The 18,546-nt window shown below is 34.9% G+C and overlaps 1 non-coding gene across 1 annotated transcript; it reads left to right on the top strand.

The window, feature by feature from the left end:
- The first annotated feature begins 18,010 nt into the window (after positions 1 to 18,010).
- Positions 18,011 to 18,118, top strand: LOC148572212 (small nucleolar RNA R71). Its single transcript, XR_015908007.1, has one exon. It is a non-coding gene; the product is annotated as a small nucleolar RNA R71 (small nucleolar RNA).
- The last annotated feature ends 428 nt before the right edge of the window (positions 18,119 to 18,546 follow it).

Here is an 18,546-nt window from a genome sequence, read left to right as displayed (position 1 = left end):
ATGCAAGGTGTGTGGCGGAGTTAGGTCGATGACTGAAGAACTTCCAGGAAAAGCCAATTTGGAAGTTGCACCATGAATTTTCAGCAAGGTTTCGATCTGTACCAAGGCAAAATGCTTGGAGTGGTCTAATTCCAAGTGAGTATACTTTCATGGTGGAGTATGATAGTTCTCTGAACTATGATTGTCGGTATAGACAATGGCAGCAAAGAATTGTCGGTGTTGACAATGGAAGCTGAAGATGTGTGACTATTTCAATCAAGGTGGAGATTGTTAGGATTTGGTTGAATTAGTCCCACATTGCTCAGGATAGCAAATGGAGTGGGTGGCCTAGGCTATAAATATGAGGCTAAGTTCTCCATTTGTTTTTGCACCAGTCAGAAACACTTTAAGCTTGTATCTGATTTTTCTTTTCCTCTGTACTCTTTGATTAGAGAGTGTTATGAGGTGTAGTTAGATATTTGCTTTGAGAGAGTGTGGGTGTACTGGGGTGCCGGTGAGAGAAAGAAGTCTATGTGTTGTAACAATTTTCACATAGTGATATTCTCTGGTTGTCATTTGACAACGGCCGTGGTTTTTTTTCCGGTAATTGAAGTTTCCACGTTAAATTCTTGTGTTGTGATTGTGTCTATTTTATTTCTCTGTCAAAAGTGTTTTCTCAAGGGGGAATGGTGTATTATTCCCAACATGTTGTAGGATTAAAAGCTTACTAAAAAATCGATGAAAAATAATGTTAGAATGTTTACTTTTGTTCTTTTTTAATTTATTTAAAATTTTTAATTTGTGTAAAATTTTAAAATTTATTATTTTATTTGTCATTTTCATATTTTGTTAACAAAATAACAAAATATATACAAAACATCTTGGTTATATTTTGTAATTTTATGTATGAAAAATATGTAAATATTTCGCTTTTATATAAGCGAAATATACACGACTAAATCAAACAAAAAAAAAATAAAAAGAAAGAAAAAATTATTTTGAGTGTCACTATAAAAATTATATTCCTATGTTATTTTTTTTTTTATTTTCAACTGAGCCATTTCAAGTATTACATTAACTGATTTGAATTGATTGTTATTTGTACTTTAAAATTAAATTAATTCCTTTTTACTTTACAAATTTCGGTCTTTTTTTTCTTTTTATTAGTCTTTAATTTTTTTTCATATGTTTAAAATTATTTTTAATATATATCAGGTATCTAATACATGTTTTTTTTTTTGTATATAATTTTGTTCATTACGAATAAAGGCTCTATCTTAATTAAAGTTTATATTTAAGATTAACAATTAAAAAATATTCTTTTTATATATAATTTTTTATCTTTTGAGACTAAATTAGTAATTTTTATAAATTTTGATTTAATATGTTCATAATTTGCTTTTACATATTAATATATATAAGGATTTTATTTTATAGAAAGCAAAGTTGTTAAATTCTCGAATTAATTTTTAAATTCTTATAAGTTTAGTAATTTTGATTAATAAAATGAGTAAATTTAATAATTAATAATTTATATTTGAATAAACTAGGATGAATTTGAATGAATTTCATAAATTCGCATAAACTTGTATAAACTCGGTAATTCTCGAATATATTATTTTAAATTTATTTTGACCTTTTAAGTATTAAAACATATAATTTTTAATTAAAATTTTAAAATTAAAGATTTGACATTTATATCTAATAAATTTTAGTTGTTAATATCACACATTTGTGATTTATTTAAAGATACATGATTAGAATAGAAAAAAAAATATTAATAAAATAAGATAAAATTATACTATTGTGTGTTTAATTGCTTGTTGATGTGAGAAAAGTAAATTAAAAAATATTTAAAATCGGTTTATAACAAAATATTGGCATATAAGTAAAAAATTTGCATGTTTCAAGTAATCTTAAAAATAAACTCGAATTAAACTCTATAATTTAATTATCAAATTAAATAATAATTTAGTAAATATTAGAATACTTTGTTAATGTATGAGCTTATATGTTTAATATTAAATGAGTAGTAAATAAGTCATACTATATTTAGAATTGGTTGTTCTTTTATGCATACTAATACTATGATTTGTGCAAAAATATTATATATACATAAAAATAAGTCACTAAATTAGCTATTATATATTTGTGTATAATATATGTAATATTTAATTTATTTTTAATATATATTATATATTTCAATATATATTTTACGTAAGTAGTTAATTTTGAGTATACATATACTATAGTTAATAACCTACATATGATTTTATTAAACTTTTCAAAATATTAAATTATAACTATTTATTTATTATACTAATTTATTGTTTTACTCAAATTTTATTAATATTTAAAAAAAATGTGGGTATCTCAATGTCACAATTATAACGTAAAAAAATAAAAAAAAAGTAATTAACAAATAAACAAAGTGCTGGAGGCAAAGTAAATTGTAAAAATTAAAACAAATAAAAAATTAAAGAGAAGATGAAGAAAGAAACATAAATGTAAAAGAGAGGAACACGTAAAAGTAGAAAAATTTTATTAATAAAAACTGGAAGAAAATAAATTATAAGTGTTTGAGTTAAGAGAAATTACTTAAGATTCTTAATTTTTACTCTGTGATGCCAAGGGGTTGAGATTGTTTTAGATTTTTAAGTGTTTTTCAAAATAACTGAATTTTCTTACCATGCTAATCTAAGACCTATTTGTAAACTTTCTATGTCAACTCACAGTTATACTTAATACCCCATTTTTCGGCCAATTTAAATGGCCTATTGTATAACTGTTCTGCACTCTTTACTAGATGCCAATTCAAAAATCAAAAAATAATTAAACTGTCAAATGACCTAATTTAATTAAAATAAATATAAATATTATATATGAAAATATCAACATATAACTTTTTTTTTTACATAATTTTTTTATAAAAGTAATATTTTTTGTCTAATATAATGCCTCCCAAAATTTTTCACTTGAAATCATACAATGATAAAAAATGAAAAAACTTCGTTATTTATAGTAATAAAAAAATATATACAAACATATATATATATATATATATATATATATATATATATATATATATATATATATATAACAATAACCATAATACTAGCTAAGATCACTACAATAGAGTTATTTTAACATTTTATTTTTTAATACCATAATTAAATGTTAAAATTAATATATATTTTTGACAAATATCACAAATGTCAAATTTTTTATGTTTTCTTGATGAATAATTTGATCGTAGAAAATTACTCCTCAATTTTGATACTAATTTGTTTTTAATTTACTCCATTATTTTTCTTCTTCTTTGGGCTCTGTTAATTTTGACATCACACTGCTCTCAGTTTAGGATTATACTACTCATTCTTTATCTTCAAAATCTCAATTTATTCTTTAGTTTCAAGATCTCATTTCATTCTTTGTTAAAATTTTTTGTTGAAAATATTTTATAGTCAATAAGTGTCAAAATAAATAGTATTTTTGACAATTAATAAGTATCACAGAAAATATGTTCTCAAAACTTTCTAACAAATTATTTTTGACAGCCAATATTTATTAAAATAAGATTTAAATTTTTTTCACAATCACTTATATGTTAAAGATACTATTTTTGACAAAATTTTTATTAACATATTTTCATAGTTAAAATAGTGTCAAAATTTATTTTTTGACAAATTTTAATCTTTTTTTTACACATTATAACCCTCAAAAATAATCTATATTGTTGTAGTGGATATGCAAACACGACCTCTGAAAATGGTCCAATAAATAATGTTAATCAATGGAAGAAGAGTTTTGCCTATGCAATTCCTCTTTCTTTTTTTATTTTAAAAATAAATAACTAAACAAATAAATAAAACAGTCTAATACACTATACACTATCATCTGATAATGTTTGTAAAAAAAAAAAAAGTACGTTAGTGTTTGAATAACTAAAAACTTTTTTTTTTGATTCTGTATCTCTCATTCTTTCTAATTTCATCTATAATGGTAGACTTCTTTTACTCACAAAAGTTCAACTATTCGTAACTTTTTTAATATTTTAGGTAAGATTTAATTACTAATTTTATATTTTCTTTTTTTCTTTTTCATTGTTTATTCAGAAAAACCCTAACCACACAAAAATAATGTGAACAACATCTCTTATGTTATCTATAAGTACCAAAATCTTACTCTAAAGAGCGTTTCCCTTTTTTCTTTTATATTTCTTGACTCGAATTAAGATTTTTCTTAACCCTTATCCTTCAATTCTACTATGTTGCTGTCTTTTTCTTTTTTCATTTTTCTTTTATGTTCGTTTTCTTAATTTGATTAATGTGATCTTATGAGCCAATTTTATTATTTAGTAAATTGCCTAAGTTGCTGATATTTACAACATATTTGTATTTTTTTTATTATGATCTTGTTTAATATGTTCTTTGTTCTTCAAATTACATACATACTCCACTGAATTGAATTATATATATATATATATATATATATATATATATATATATATATATGAACCAAAAGTTAAAGATTGCTTTCTTGGGTATGTTCATGTGTGCTGGAATTAAAAATGCTCCTTAGCTTAGTCCTTTTGAATTGAAAAAACTTAGTCCTTTTGAATTGAAAAAACAGTTAAATATTATAATTTTTAAAGAGACGTCTCTTCTTTTATATTTTGGTCTTATTGTAAATTGTGATAAAATCTCAATCTATAAATAAATAGGATGCTAACATTTTTTTTATATATTTATGAGTATTGGCAAGCACAGTATTAAGTCTTGTTCCATGTTAAATTTTTGTTTTACTGCTTAAACCAAATTAAATCCATATAAGCTCAACTTTTATTCATTTCTTATGCACTACCTTTTGCTTTTGTTGACAACTCCGAAATCCAATACTTGGATTCTTCAATTTGTACTCTTATAGCAATCTCAAGCCACAATCTGTCAATAAGTCTTCCTTCCTCATTCAAAGTGGTCATTTGTGATAAGCATGTTATCAAAAATGGCAAAGATTTTGCTCTTGAACCAGATGTTTCAAAATAAAAAATATGAAAATCTTAGGTGCTACTCCCTTTCACCATTAACGGTATAGATTCAGCTTTTATCGGTCCTATCATCTCTCCCAATGTCGCAAACAAGATCAAAAAATTTTTTTCTAGTCACTCTCAAAGAAAACTCATTGCTTTCCAAGACTCCATTCTCATTGGATACTTTGACTCACACAACAGGCTATTCAGAAACCCCAAAGACTAACATTGAAGGTTACCGTACTTAGTTAGATAGGATTATAACTGAGAAGATGACCCTGTGTAAAGAAATTAGAATATACGATCTAATTCAGCTTAGTAAAAATTCTTACACTATTAATTCAGGACTAATGGGAGGTACATTGTATTTTTGGGATGAGACTTCTCATACTTTTCACACCCCATATGATATGATTACTCCTATTTTTTTGGATGTAGCTGCTATAACTGGCCTACCTCCCTTGGGAGCGAAAATTTTAACTACTACTAAGTCGAGCACAGGAGTTGAGTATTCTATTGACCTCTCTTTCACCACCTATCAGAGTTTCATTCGCAATAACAAAGGTCAAAATGACGAACCTGTTTCAGATAATGAGCATATAACCTTCCTTCTCTATTGGTTGAGTAGTGTTGTTTTCTATGCCCGAAGTATTCAAGTCGAAGCCACTTATTTTTCATTGGCTATTATGTTAGCCGAAGATAGGAAGCTGTGTCTAGACAAATTATTCCTGGCTCAACTATATCTCATTTTAGATTGAATCACATACCTTATGAGGGAGAAAAAGAGAATCACTAATGCTGACGGTCCCGTTTGATTTTTTTTAATTATGGCTTTTTGCCATTTTTGAGTCTGAGTTACAACCACGTTTAACCCAAAAAGGTCTTACAGATTCTGTGATTGTAGGACACCATCTGCTTAACTTAATTTTTCCTGACAAATTAATGGTCCTCACATGATAAGATGAAACACTTCTTCCATACTTTTTGTTACTTGCCAGAGAAAAGCCACAACATCAATCTGACTCCGTTTGCTAACTATCAAGCTGGTCCAGAATGGTTGACGCAATCTCTTACCCCAACTAAGATTACACAACAGAAAAGTATCACTATTTGGTCACAATTTTTGACTCTCCAACTACTTTTTGTTGGATTCCTAGGTGGAGATAACCTAAGAACAGCAGTCTATATGCCAAACGTTGTTTCTAGGTAATTTGGGTTGGCTCAAGCCATTCCGTCTCCTTACTATCTTCAAGAGTCTCAATCTTTGCATTCTAAAGACGCTTCACTAGAAGAACTGTTGAACTTTCAGAAGGACAATGCTTTGCGGAAAAATAAATTTTACCTATTCCCTTTTAAGCCATGTCTATTGACCACATATTCATTCTTTTTTTAGTGAAAAATCTATTACTCTTCCATTAAAGTCACTTTTAGTATATGTTGTCAAAGAATGACCATTGCTCTTGTGATGCAACAAGTGAGGAGAGCATCAATCATAAAAAAAAGTAATTACAATTAAATTATTTATCTATTTGAATTCAACAAATTATGCTCTTCTCTGTGTTATTGTTATTAATATTATTTTTCCTTCATGCATGATGCTTTTTCAGAATATCACAATGGTATCTGTTTTAATTTCTTTTTTTACAGAGAAACTACCACACTTGCTGCCAATCCTCCTTTGAGAAAGACTTCTAGTAGACTTGTAGAAAAAAAAACTCAATCTTAATTACTCAAGCCGTCGTGTAAAAAAAAAACTTGAACCAATTGCGGTGTCATCATCTTCAAATAATGATGATAATGAAGACACATAAAGTACATCCAATGACAATAGTGATGGACCGGTAGTCTCTCAAAACAATGAAGAGGAAGACGAGAGCAACTCGTCTAATGATAAAGTAGTAAGTAACTCCTCTTCTGAAGATAATGATGCCGATGCTCTCAGCCTCAGTGATTAACTTGTTTCTCAGGTATATTCATATATTCTCACATCCTCCATGTTAAAAATAACATTGTTTTGAAGAAATTAAATGTTGATGATATCTCTTATACTGATTTTTTTATCATATTTTAATCTCATTAATTACCTTCGTCCTTATTTCACTTCTCGTTTTGATTGCATTAATTACCTTCCAATGTGTTTTTAATTAACGCAATCAAAATTTTATTCGCTACCTCCACCTGTCCATTTGCTTGGGCATAATAAGATGTAGAAGAAAACATTTTTATATCCCTAGACTTGGTATATTCCATAAAATTTTTTTTAATAAACATAGTTCCTTGGTCAGTGGTAATAGATTGAAGAATCTCACACCTATGCATAAAATGCTCTTCAATGAAATCAATTATTTCATTTTGAGTCACCTCCCTTAAAGAGATAGCCTCTATCCATTTAGAAAAATAATCAAAATGAACTTATGTCTTTTAAAAAAAGGTGGGTGGATCTGCCCAATCAAATCTAAAGCCCAACCTCTAAACGGTCATGGTTTAATTATAACATACAATTCTGACGCTGGAATATGTTGAAGATTTTCATGTTTTTAGCATTTTTTACAAGACCTAGCATAATTTATACAATCTCTTTGAATAGTTGGCCAATATAATTTTCTCCTATTTATCACCCATTTCATATTTTTTTTAACTGATGTGCACTACAACTTTTCTCGTGCACTTCGACAAGAGCCAAATACACTTCTTTTTCTCCCAAACATGTCAAGAGATTTTCATCAATAGATTTCTTAAATAACACATTATTCATTAGAACATAAGATTTAAGTTTTCTATCGACACTAAGATTTGGGTTTCCTAAATATTCCACAATTGGCGCTCTCCAATCTCCCTAATTTTTCTAACAACAACACTTTTCTTTCTCTCAAAGGCATAAAATTTCCTTTATCCTTACCAATTTTTCTAGTGTTGAGAACTTGATCTTATATCTTGAAGCAATTTGAGCTAATTCATTTGCTTCTTGATTTAATTTCCTTGGAACATGCCTCACAATGACATTGTCAAACTCGCTCAACAACCTTGTAGCCACATTAAAATACTTTCTTTAATTTTTACTAACACACCTATACTCAAGTGATACTTGATGGACTACAAGCTGTGAATTCCTAAAAATTTTTACATTTTTTATTCCTCTTTCTAATAATAATTACAGTCTCATTACTAATGCTTCATACTCTGCCTTATTATTGGAACATGAATAATTCAATTCAAAGAAGAATTTACTTGGCTCATTATTTGGAGAATTAATTAAAATATCTATAATAATACCACCCTTATGGCATGAACCGTCAAAATATAATTTCTAAGGCACCAAACCAACAAAATTCAGTAAATTTTTATCAATGTCAATAAAAAGATGGTCAACCAGAAAATCAGCTAGAACCTGTCCCTTGATGGCTCTTACAGGAACAAAATGTAAATAAAATTATGCTAAGGTGATGAACCACTATTTCATTATTTATTTTGTATTAAATTGAGTGGATTTCGTCAACTATTCTCACATTTATTCATGTAAATTGCATGTTTTTAAGTTTCCTTCCTAATTTTGTGCTATGATTGAAAACATGCTTCCTAAACCTTTAAATCACTAATTTTTAATCCTCTGTTATTATCATTCGATGCCGTGATATGTGTGTTAAGTGATTTCAAGATTTATAGGGTAGGAATAGCTCAGATGATGGAAATGAAGCATACAAAAGTGGAAGGAACACAAGAAATTAAAGGTTTGAGAAGCTGGAACTGACGCGTGATCGTGGCTGAAGTGCACGTGTGATCACACCATCCTGCAACAGACGCGTACACGTCTCCACCATATGAGCCATATGAACCATATATAGAACCTCTCTAATTCCAACACAATTACTCCCAAGAACCACCACCTCAATATACACAATCTCCATATCCTTATCAAGATGAACTACCTTTCTATTATGAGTCCTTTCTCCCAACCAATGAACCCTCCTATCTATCCCAAGCCCCAATAGATGATTCTCTCACTTTACTACTTCAAGGGCAAGGAGAGATGCAAAGGGCGACACTAGAACTCATGGCTACCTTGACCCGAGGTAGTAAATAACTTAGCCTCCCTACGCTTCAACACTCAAAGTACCCCATGGCCACATGTGGAGAACCTAATGAGAAGCGTAGCATGAAGGAGAGATTAGAAGCCCCGGTGGAAAGTGAGGAATGTGATTTTGTACTAGAACAATTGGAGGAAGCCATAATTGTCGAAGAGGAAGAAGTGGTTGAAGACTTAGGAGATGTTGAGAGTCCATGGGAACTCAAGTCATAGAGCCTCCCTCCAAGAAGTTTGAATTTGATGTTGAGGATGGTGTACAACCTCCAAAGCAAATCATGGTGGAAGACTTTGAGGAGGTTGATCAAGAGATGGATTCAATAATTGATGAATTTCTTTCTACAATTGAATCTTCCTCCATTGGACTTGAAAAAGAGGTTAAGGAAGAAGGTGCACAACTTCCAAGGCATGTTCCCTATGAAGAATTGGACGAAATAGATCAAGAGACAAGTTTTCTTGGTGATGATGATCATGAATCAAGTCCTCCTAGTGATGAATTTATGTCCGCAAATGAACTCCTTGAGTATGAAGAACATTCTCTGATTGAGTTTGAGAATGATGTGGAGGTGGAAGTCCTTCGAAAAGGATGGACGGGAGTTGAATATACTTTGTCAAGAACGTTGGAGACTTCTCTACCTAGGTTGCCATTTAATCCTTCATTTGAGTGGATAAAACTTATCTCTCTTAGCTTTATTGTCCCACTTGACTATGGTATGCTTGAAACAGATGGTCAACTTAGGAGGCTTTGTAGAATGAAGCGTAAGAGAAGGATGTTTAGTGGTTGGCATTGCAAATCAAGGCTCATCAAGATTGAGATTTTAAGAACTAGATGCAAGGATTGGTTTAGTGCTTATTTGAATGGGTCCAAGAGAAGAGTTTGGTGCTTCATTGAGAATTCGGATTGCTTACCACCCAGATGGAATAATGATGATCAACTGGAAGACGGGTGTGGATACAAGATTTGGGATCCCGGCATAAAAAAGGATCAACTTTGGGAGCTCAAAGCTTGTGAAGAACTTCACCAAGGCTTGGTGAATTTATGTGGAAATGTTGGAGCTTATTGGAAGTCCAAGCATTGGTGGAAGTTTCAAGATGAGTTCAAGCACAAGCCCCCATGACAAGGAGCTCACCAAATGTCCAACTTAAGGACTTTTACTAAAAGTGCTAGGTGGGAGACACCCCATCATGGTAAATTTTTTCTAATTTCCCTTTTTAAGTTTAAACACAACTTAAACTAAATACTCCTAACTAAAATTGAAAATTCAACTTGGGCGACGCGTACGCGTTGTATGCTCGTGCTGCAATCCCTGGTATAAAAACCATAGAGTTGCGCTGGAACTGTGCGGGTGGGGTGCTAGGTGCACAACCCAACCCACGCGTACGTCTCGCTGACGTGTACGCGTCACCTTATTTTCTAGCCACCCACGCGAGGGTGTGCGCAACGCGCATGTGTCGTATCTGAGTGCTACCTTACCTGGTACAAAAACTAGAGAGTTGAGATGGAACTGTGCAGCTTTCGTGCGTCTGGCACAAAAAGTAGTCACACGCATGCGTGACCGACGCTCACGCGTCACTTTTTATTTTGGGCAACCCACGGGTTCACGTGGACGATGCTCACGCATCACCTGCCTTTTTCTGTTTTCACGCGCACACGTGACTCCTCCGCGCGTGTTGCCTGCGCGACTTCAGCAGCCCTATCTCTTCTCCTGTCTTCTTCTTTTCTCTCCCTTTCTCACTTTCTTCTTCTTCATTCCTTTCACTTCTCATATTTATTCTCTTTCATTCTCTTTCGTTTATTATATTTGCAAACCTTCATTTATTGCATTTTTATTTTGTGTTTCTTCTTATTTTCTTTTCTCAGTTTGCTATTTTTCCATTGGTATTGAATTCTCTTACTCAACTGTTGAATATTACTTGCATTGGTTTTATGCTTCGTCACTTGTTTTGTATTATTGGGTGATGATATTTATATGTCAATGCTTATCTTTTGTGACACTTGCATTCTTTGTGCATTGATATGAACTCATATTGTCTTTCATTACCCATTCTTTCCTCTTTGAACTTGATGCTTCCGAGTATTCTCTTCATGCTATTTACTTATGCTTAAACTTTACTCTTGCATCAAGTGTTTTTTGATATGCCATTCGCTTATATTACTTTCTCACTTACATGTTGTAGCTACCATGTAGTTGAGAACCCCACTCTTATTTGGCATTAACCCGCCTATATTTTATTTGTTTTGATATCTTTGTCTGTGGGCTATTCTTCTTCCTTTTTCTCTCCTTTCAGGCTGGCCACCAAGAGGGGAACGAAAAAGATTCTAAATAGGGCGAACACCAAGTCCCTCCACACAATCTTTTGAAGGCGTTCATCAGCTGTAGCAACCCTATTCCACTTAGCTCATCTTTGCATGCACCGAGGATGGTGCAATCTTTAAGTGTGGGGAGGTCGAGACCGACTTCCGTGGGTAACTACTTCCTTTTCCAACACCAATGTTTAATTTTCTTTGTTAGATTAGTTGTTGCATTGTGGTGCACGAAATTGTGATCATCAACAATGGCGCCAAAGACTTGGAGCTCTCAAATGTGAATCACACTTTGTCACAATTCCGCACAACTAACCAGCAAGTGCACTGGGTCGTCCAAGTAATACCTTACGTGAGTAAGGGTCGATCCCACGGAGACTGTCGGCTTGAAGCAAGCTATGGTCACCTTGTAAATCTCACTCAGGCGAATTCAGATGGTGATGGAGAATTGATAATTAAAAGATAAATAAAACATAAAATAAAGATAGAGATACTTATGTAATTCATTGGTAGGAATTTCAGATAAGCGTATGAAGATGCTTTATTCCTCCTGAACCTCTGTTTTCCTATTGCCTTCTTCCAATCATTCATACTCCTTTCCATGGCAAGCTTTATGTTGGGCATCACCGTTGTCAATGGCTACTTCCCGTCCTCTCAGTGAAAACTTTCCAAATGCGCTGTCACCGCACGGCTAATCATCTGTCGGTTCTCGATCATGCTGGAATAGGATCCATTGATCCTTTTGCGTCTGTCACACTCCCAACAATCGCAAGTTTGAAGCTCGTCACAGTCATCCCTTCCCAGATCCTACTCGGAATACCACAGACAAGGTTTAGACTTTCCGGATCTCAAGAATGACCGCCAATAATTCTAGCCTATACCACAAAGGTTCCGATCTTAGATTAGAAACCCAAGAGATACGCATTCAAGCCATTGCTAGTAAAACAGAGGTGGTTGTCAGGCACATGTTCATAGGTGAGAATGATGATGAGTGTCACGGATCATCACATTCATCAAGTTGAAGAACGAATGAATATCTTAGAGAAGAAGTAGGCATGAATTGAATAGAAAAACAGTAGTACTTTGCATTAATTCATGAAGAACAGCAGAGCTCCACACCTTAATCTATGGTGTGTAGAAACTCCACCGTTGAAAATACAAAAGTGATAATGGTGTAAGCATGGCCGAATGGCCAGCCTCCCAGGTCTAGGGACTAAACGTCCAAAGATTCGTGTCCAAATACAATAGTAAAAGGTCCTATTTATAGAGAACTAGTAGCCTAGGGTTACAAAAATAAGTAATTAATGCAGAAATCTTCTTCCGGGCCCACTTGGTGTGTGCTTGGGCTGAGAATTGAAGCTTCCATGTGTAGAGACTTTTCTTGGAGTTAAACGCCAGCTTTTGTGCCAGTTTGGGCGTTTAACTCCAGCTTTTGTGCCAGTTTTGGAGTTAAACGTCATTTTTCTTGAGCTTACTTGGAACGCCTGTTTGGGCCATCAAATCTCAGGCAAAGTATAAACTATTATATATTGCTGGAAAGCCCAGGATGTCTAATTTCCAACGCAATTAAGAGCGTGCCAATTAGGCTTCTGTAGCTCCAGAAAATCCACTTTGAGTGCAGGGAGGTCAGAATTCAACAGCATCTGCAGTCCTTTTTCAGCCTCTGAATCAGATTTTTGCTCAGGTCCCTCAATTTCAGCCAGAAAATACCTGAAATCACAGAAAACACACAAACTCATAGTAAAGTCCAGAAGAGTGATTTTTATTTAAAAACTAATAAAAATATAATAAAAACTAATTAAAATATACTAAAAACAATGCCAAAAAGCGTATAAATTATCCGCTCATCACAACACCGAAATTAAATTGTTGCTTGTCCCCAAGTAACTGAAAATCAAATAGGATAAAAAGAAGAGAATATACAATGAATTCCAAAAACATCTATGAAGATCAGTATTATTTAGATGAGCGGGGCTTTTAGCTTTTTGCTTCTGAACAGTTTTGGCATCTCACTTTATTCCTTGAAGTTCAGAATGATTAGCTTCTATAGGAACTCAGAATCCAGATAGTGTTATTGATTCTCCTAGTTAAGTATGTTGATTCTTGAACACAGCTACTTTATGAGTCTTGGCCGTGACCCTAAGCACTTTGTTTTCTAGTATTACCACCGGATACATAAATGCCACAGACACATAACTGGGTGAACCTTTTCAGATTGTGACTCAGCTTTGCTAGAGTCCCCAATTAGAGGTGTCCAGAGCTCTTAAGCACACTCTTTTTGCTTTTGGACCACGACTTTAACCGCTCAGTCTTAAGTTTTCACTTGACACCTTCACGCCACAAGCACATGGTTAGGGACAGCTTGGTTTAGCCGCTTAGGCCAGGATTTTATTCCTGTGGGCCCTCCTATCCACTGATGCTCAAAGCCTTGGATCCTTTTTATCACCCTTGCCTTTTGGTTTAAAGGGGTATTGGCTTTTTCTGCTTGCTTTTTTTTTCTTTCTTTTTTTCTTTTCTCTCTTTTTTTTCTGCAAGCTTTTCACTGCTTTTTCTTGCTTCAAGAATCAATTTTATGATTTTTCAGATAATCAGATAACATTTCTCCTTTTCCCATCATTCTTTCAAGAGCCAACAATTTTAACATTCATAAACAATCAAATTAAAAAATATGCAATGTTCAAGCATTCATTCAGAAAAACAATAGTATTGCCACCACATCAAAATAATTAAACTGTTTTAAAATTTGAAATTCATGCACTTCTTTTTCTTTTTCAATTAAAAACATTTTTCATTTAAAAAAGGTGATGGATTCATTTTCATAGCTTTAAGACATAGACACTTAGACACTAGTGATCATGTAATAAAGACACAAACATAAATAAACATAAAGCACAATTTTCGAAAAACAGAAAATAAAGAACAAGGAAATTAAAGAACGGGTCCACCTTAGTGATGGCGGCTTGTTCTTCCTCTTGAAGATCTTATGGAGTGCTTGAGCTCCTCAATGTCTCTTCCTTGCCTTTGTTGTTCCTCTCTCATGGTTCTTTGGTCTTTTCTAATTTCATGGAGGAGGATGGAATGCTCTTGGTGCTCCACCCTTAGTTGTCCCATGTTGGAACTTAATTCTCCTAGGGAGGTGTTGATTTGCTCCCAATAGTTTTGTAGAGAAAAATGCATCCCGTGAGGCATCTCAGGGATTTCATGATGAGGAGTTTCCTCATGCTCTTGTCCATGAGTGAGATCTCTTGTTTGCTCCATCTTTTTCTTAGTGATGGGCTTGTCCTCATCAATGAGGATGTCTTCCTCTATGTTAATTCCAGCTGAATTGCAGAGGTGACAAATGAGATGAGGGAAGGCTAACCTTGCCACAGTGGAGGACTTGTCCGCCACCTTGTAGAGTTCTTGGGATATAACCTCATGAACTTCTACTTCCTCTCTAATCATGATGCTATGAATCATGATAGCCCGGTCTATAGTAACTTCAGATCGGTTGCTAGTAGGAATGATTGAGCGTTGGATGAACTCCAACCATCCCCTAGCCACGGGCTTGAGGTCATGCCTTCTTAGTTGAACCGGCTTTCCTCTTGAATCATTCTTCCATTGAGCGCCCTCTTCACAGATGTCCAGGAGGACTTGGTCTAACCTTTGATCAAAGTTGACCCTTCTAGTGTATGGGTGTGCATCTCCTTGCATCATAGGCAAATTGAATGCCAACCTTACATTTTCCGGACTAAAGTCTAAGTATTTCCCTCGGACCATTGTAAGCCAATTCTTAGGGTCCGGATTCACACTTTGATCATGGTTCTTGGTGATCCATGCAATGGCATAGAACTCTTGAACCATTAAGATTCCGACTTGTTGAATGGGGTTGGTGAGAACTTCCCAACCTCTTCTTTGAATCTCATGTCGGATCTCCGGATATTTGCCCTTTTTGAGTTAAAAGGGACCTCGGGGATCACCTTCTTCTTGGCCACAACTTCATAGAAGTGGTCTTGATGCACCCTTGAGAGGAATCTCTCCATCTCCCATGACTCGGAGGTGGAAGCTTTTGCCTTCCCTTTCCTCTTTCTAGAGGTTTCTCTGGCCTTTGGTGCCATTAATGGTTATGGAAAAACAAAAAAGCTTTAGCTTTTACCACACCAAACTTAGAAGGTTACTCGTCCTCGAGCAAAAGAAGAAAGAAGAGAGTAGAAGAAGAAGAAATAGAGGAGATGGAGGGGGCTTTGTGTTTCGGCCAAGGGGGATGGGTAGTGTGTATGTTGTGTGAAAATGAAGGAGTGAAGACGGGTTTATATAGGAGTGGAGAGGGGGGCATGGTTCGGCCATTATGGGTGGGTTTGGGTGGGAAAGTGGTTTGAATTTGAATGGTGAGGTAGGTGGGGTTTTATGAAGGATGGATGTGAGTGGTGAAGAGAATGGTGGGATTTGATAGGTGAGGGGTTTTTGGGGAAGAGGTATTGAGGTGATTGGTGAATGGGTGAAGAAGTGAGAGAGAGGTGGGGTAGGTGGGGATCCTGTGGGGTCCACAGATCCTGAGGTGTCAAGGATTTCTCATCCCTGCACCATGTGGTGTGTAAAACGCCCCTTGCTGCCAATCCTAGCGTTAAACGCCAGGCTACTGCCCATTTCTGGCGTTTAACGCCAGCTTCTTGCCCATTCCTGGCGTTAAACACCAGTCTGGTGCCCATTTCTGGCGTTAAACACCCAGAATGGTGCCAGACTGGGCGTTTAACGCCCATTCTGCTACCCTTACTGGCGTTTAAACGCTAGTAAGTTTCTCCTCCAGGGTGTTCTGTTTTTAATTTTGTTTTTCATTCTGTTTTTGCTTTTTCAATTGTTTTTGTGACTTCACATGATTATCAACCTACAGAAAACATAAAATAACAAAAGAAAATAGAAATTCAACATATATAAGTAAAAATTGGGTTGCCTCCCAACAAGCGCTTCTTTAATGTCAATAGCTTGATAGTGGCTCTCAAGGAGCCTCACAGATGTTCAGAGCAATGTTGGAACCTCCCAACACCAAACTTAGAGTTTGACTCTGGGGGCTCTGTTTGATTCTGTATTGAGAGAAGCTCTTCATGCTTCCTCTCCATAGTGACAGAGGGATATCCTTGAGCTTTAAACACAAGGGAGTCTCCATTCACTTGAATGATCAATTCTTCTCTGTCAACATCAATCACAGCTTTTGCTGTGGCTAGGAAAGGTCTGCCAAGGATGATGGATTCATCCATACACTTCTCAGTCTCTAGGATTATGAAGTCAGCAGGGATGTAGTGGCCTTCAACCTTTACCAAGACATCCTCTACAAGTCCATAAGCCTGTTTCTTTGAATTGTCTGCCATCTCCAGTGAGATTCTTGCAGCTTGTACCTCAATGATCCCTAGCTTCTCCATTACAGAGAGAGGCATGAGGTTTATACTTGATCCTAGGTCACACAGAGCCTTCTCAAAGGTCATGGTGCCTATGGTACAAGGGATTGAGAATTTTCCAGGGTCTTGTCTTTTCAGAGGTAATTTCTACCTAGTCAAGTCATCCAGTTCTTTGATGAGCAATGGAGGTTCATCCTCCCAAGTCTCATTACCAAACAACTTGGCATTTAGTTTCATGATTGCTCTAAGGTACTTAGCAACTTGCTCTTCAGTAACCTCTTCATCCTCTTCAGAGGAAGAATACTCATCAGAGCTCATGAATGGCAGAAGTAAATTCAATGGAATCTCTATGGTCTCAGTGTGAGCCTCAGATTCCCATGGTTCCTCATTAGGGAACTCCATGGAGGCCAGTGGACGTCCATTGAGGTCTTCCTCAGTGGAGATCACTGCCTCTTTCTCCTTTCCAGGTTCGGCCGTGTGGGTTGTGGTTATGGCCTTGCACTCTCTTTTTGGATTCTCTTCTGTATTGCTTAGGAGAGTACTAGGAGGGAGTTTAGTAATTTTCTTACTCAGCTGACCCACTTGTGCCTCCAAATTTCTAATGGAGGACCTTGTTTCAGTCATGAAACTTTGAGTAGTTTTGATTAGATCAGAGACAATGGTTGCTAAGTCAGAGTGGCTGTGCTTAGAATTCTCTGTCTGTTGCTGAGAAGGTGATGGAAAAGGCTTGCTATTGCTAAACCTGTTTCTTCCACCATTATTGTTGTTGAAACCTTGTTGAGGTCTCTGTTGATCCTTCCATGAGAGATTTGGATGATTTCTCCATGAAGGGTTATAGGTGTTTCCATAGGGTTCTCCCATGTAATTCACCTCTTCCATTGCTGGGTTCTCAGGATCATAAGCTTCTTCTTCAGAGGAAGCTTCCTTAGTACTGCCTGTTGCTGCTTGCATTCCAGACAGACTCTGAGAAATCATATTGATTTGTTGGGTCAATATTTTATTCTGAGCCAATATGGCATTCAGAGTATCAATCTCAAGAACTCCTTTTTCTGAGCTATCCCATTATTCACATGATTCCTTTCAGAAGTGTACATGAATTGGTTATTTGCAACCATTTCAATGAGTTCCTGAGCTTCTGCAGGCGTCTTCTTCAGATGAAGAGATCCTCCAGCAGAGTTATCCAATGACATCTTGGATAGTTCAGACAGACCATCATAGAAAATACCTATGATGCTCCATTCAGAAAGCATGTCAGAAGGACATCTTCTGATCAATTGCTTGTATCTTTCCCAAGCTTCATAGAGGGATTCACCTTCCTTCTGTCTGAAGGTTTGGACTTCCACTCTAAGCTTGCTCAATTTTTGAGGTGGAAAGAACTTTGCCAAGAAGGCATTAACTAGCTTTTCCCAAGAGTTCAAGCTTTCTTTAGGTTGTGAATCCAACCATGTCCTAGCTCTGTCTCTTACAGCAAAAGGAAAAAGCATAAGTCTGTAGACTTCAGGGTCAACCCCATTGGTCTTGACAGTGTCACAGATTTGCAAGAATTCAGCTAAGAACTGATGAGGATCTTCCAATGGAAGTCTATGAAACTTGCAATTCTGTTGCATTAGAGAAACTAATTGAGGCTTAAGCTCAAAGTTATTTGCTCCAATGGCAGGGATTGAGATGCTTCTCCCATAGAAGTCGGGAGTAGGTACAGTAAAGTCACCAAGCACCTTCCTTGCATCGTTGGCATTGTTGTTTTCGGCTGCCATGGTGTCTTCTTCCTTGAAGAGCTCTG

This window comes from Arachis ipaensis, chromosome B3, assembly GCF_059453495.1.
Source record: "Arachis ipaensis isolate K30076 ecotype BB chromosome B3, ASM5945349v1, whole genome shotgun sequence".
Classification (NCBI taxonomy): Eukaryota; Viridiplantae; Streptophyta; class Magnoliopsida; order Fabales; family Fabaceae; genus Arachis; species Arachis ipaensis.
The sequence above is the reverse complement of the archived record's forward strand: the minus strand, read 5'-3'. Positions and strand labels throughout refer to the sequence as shown.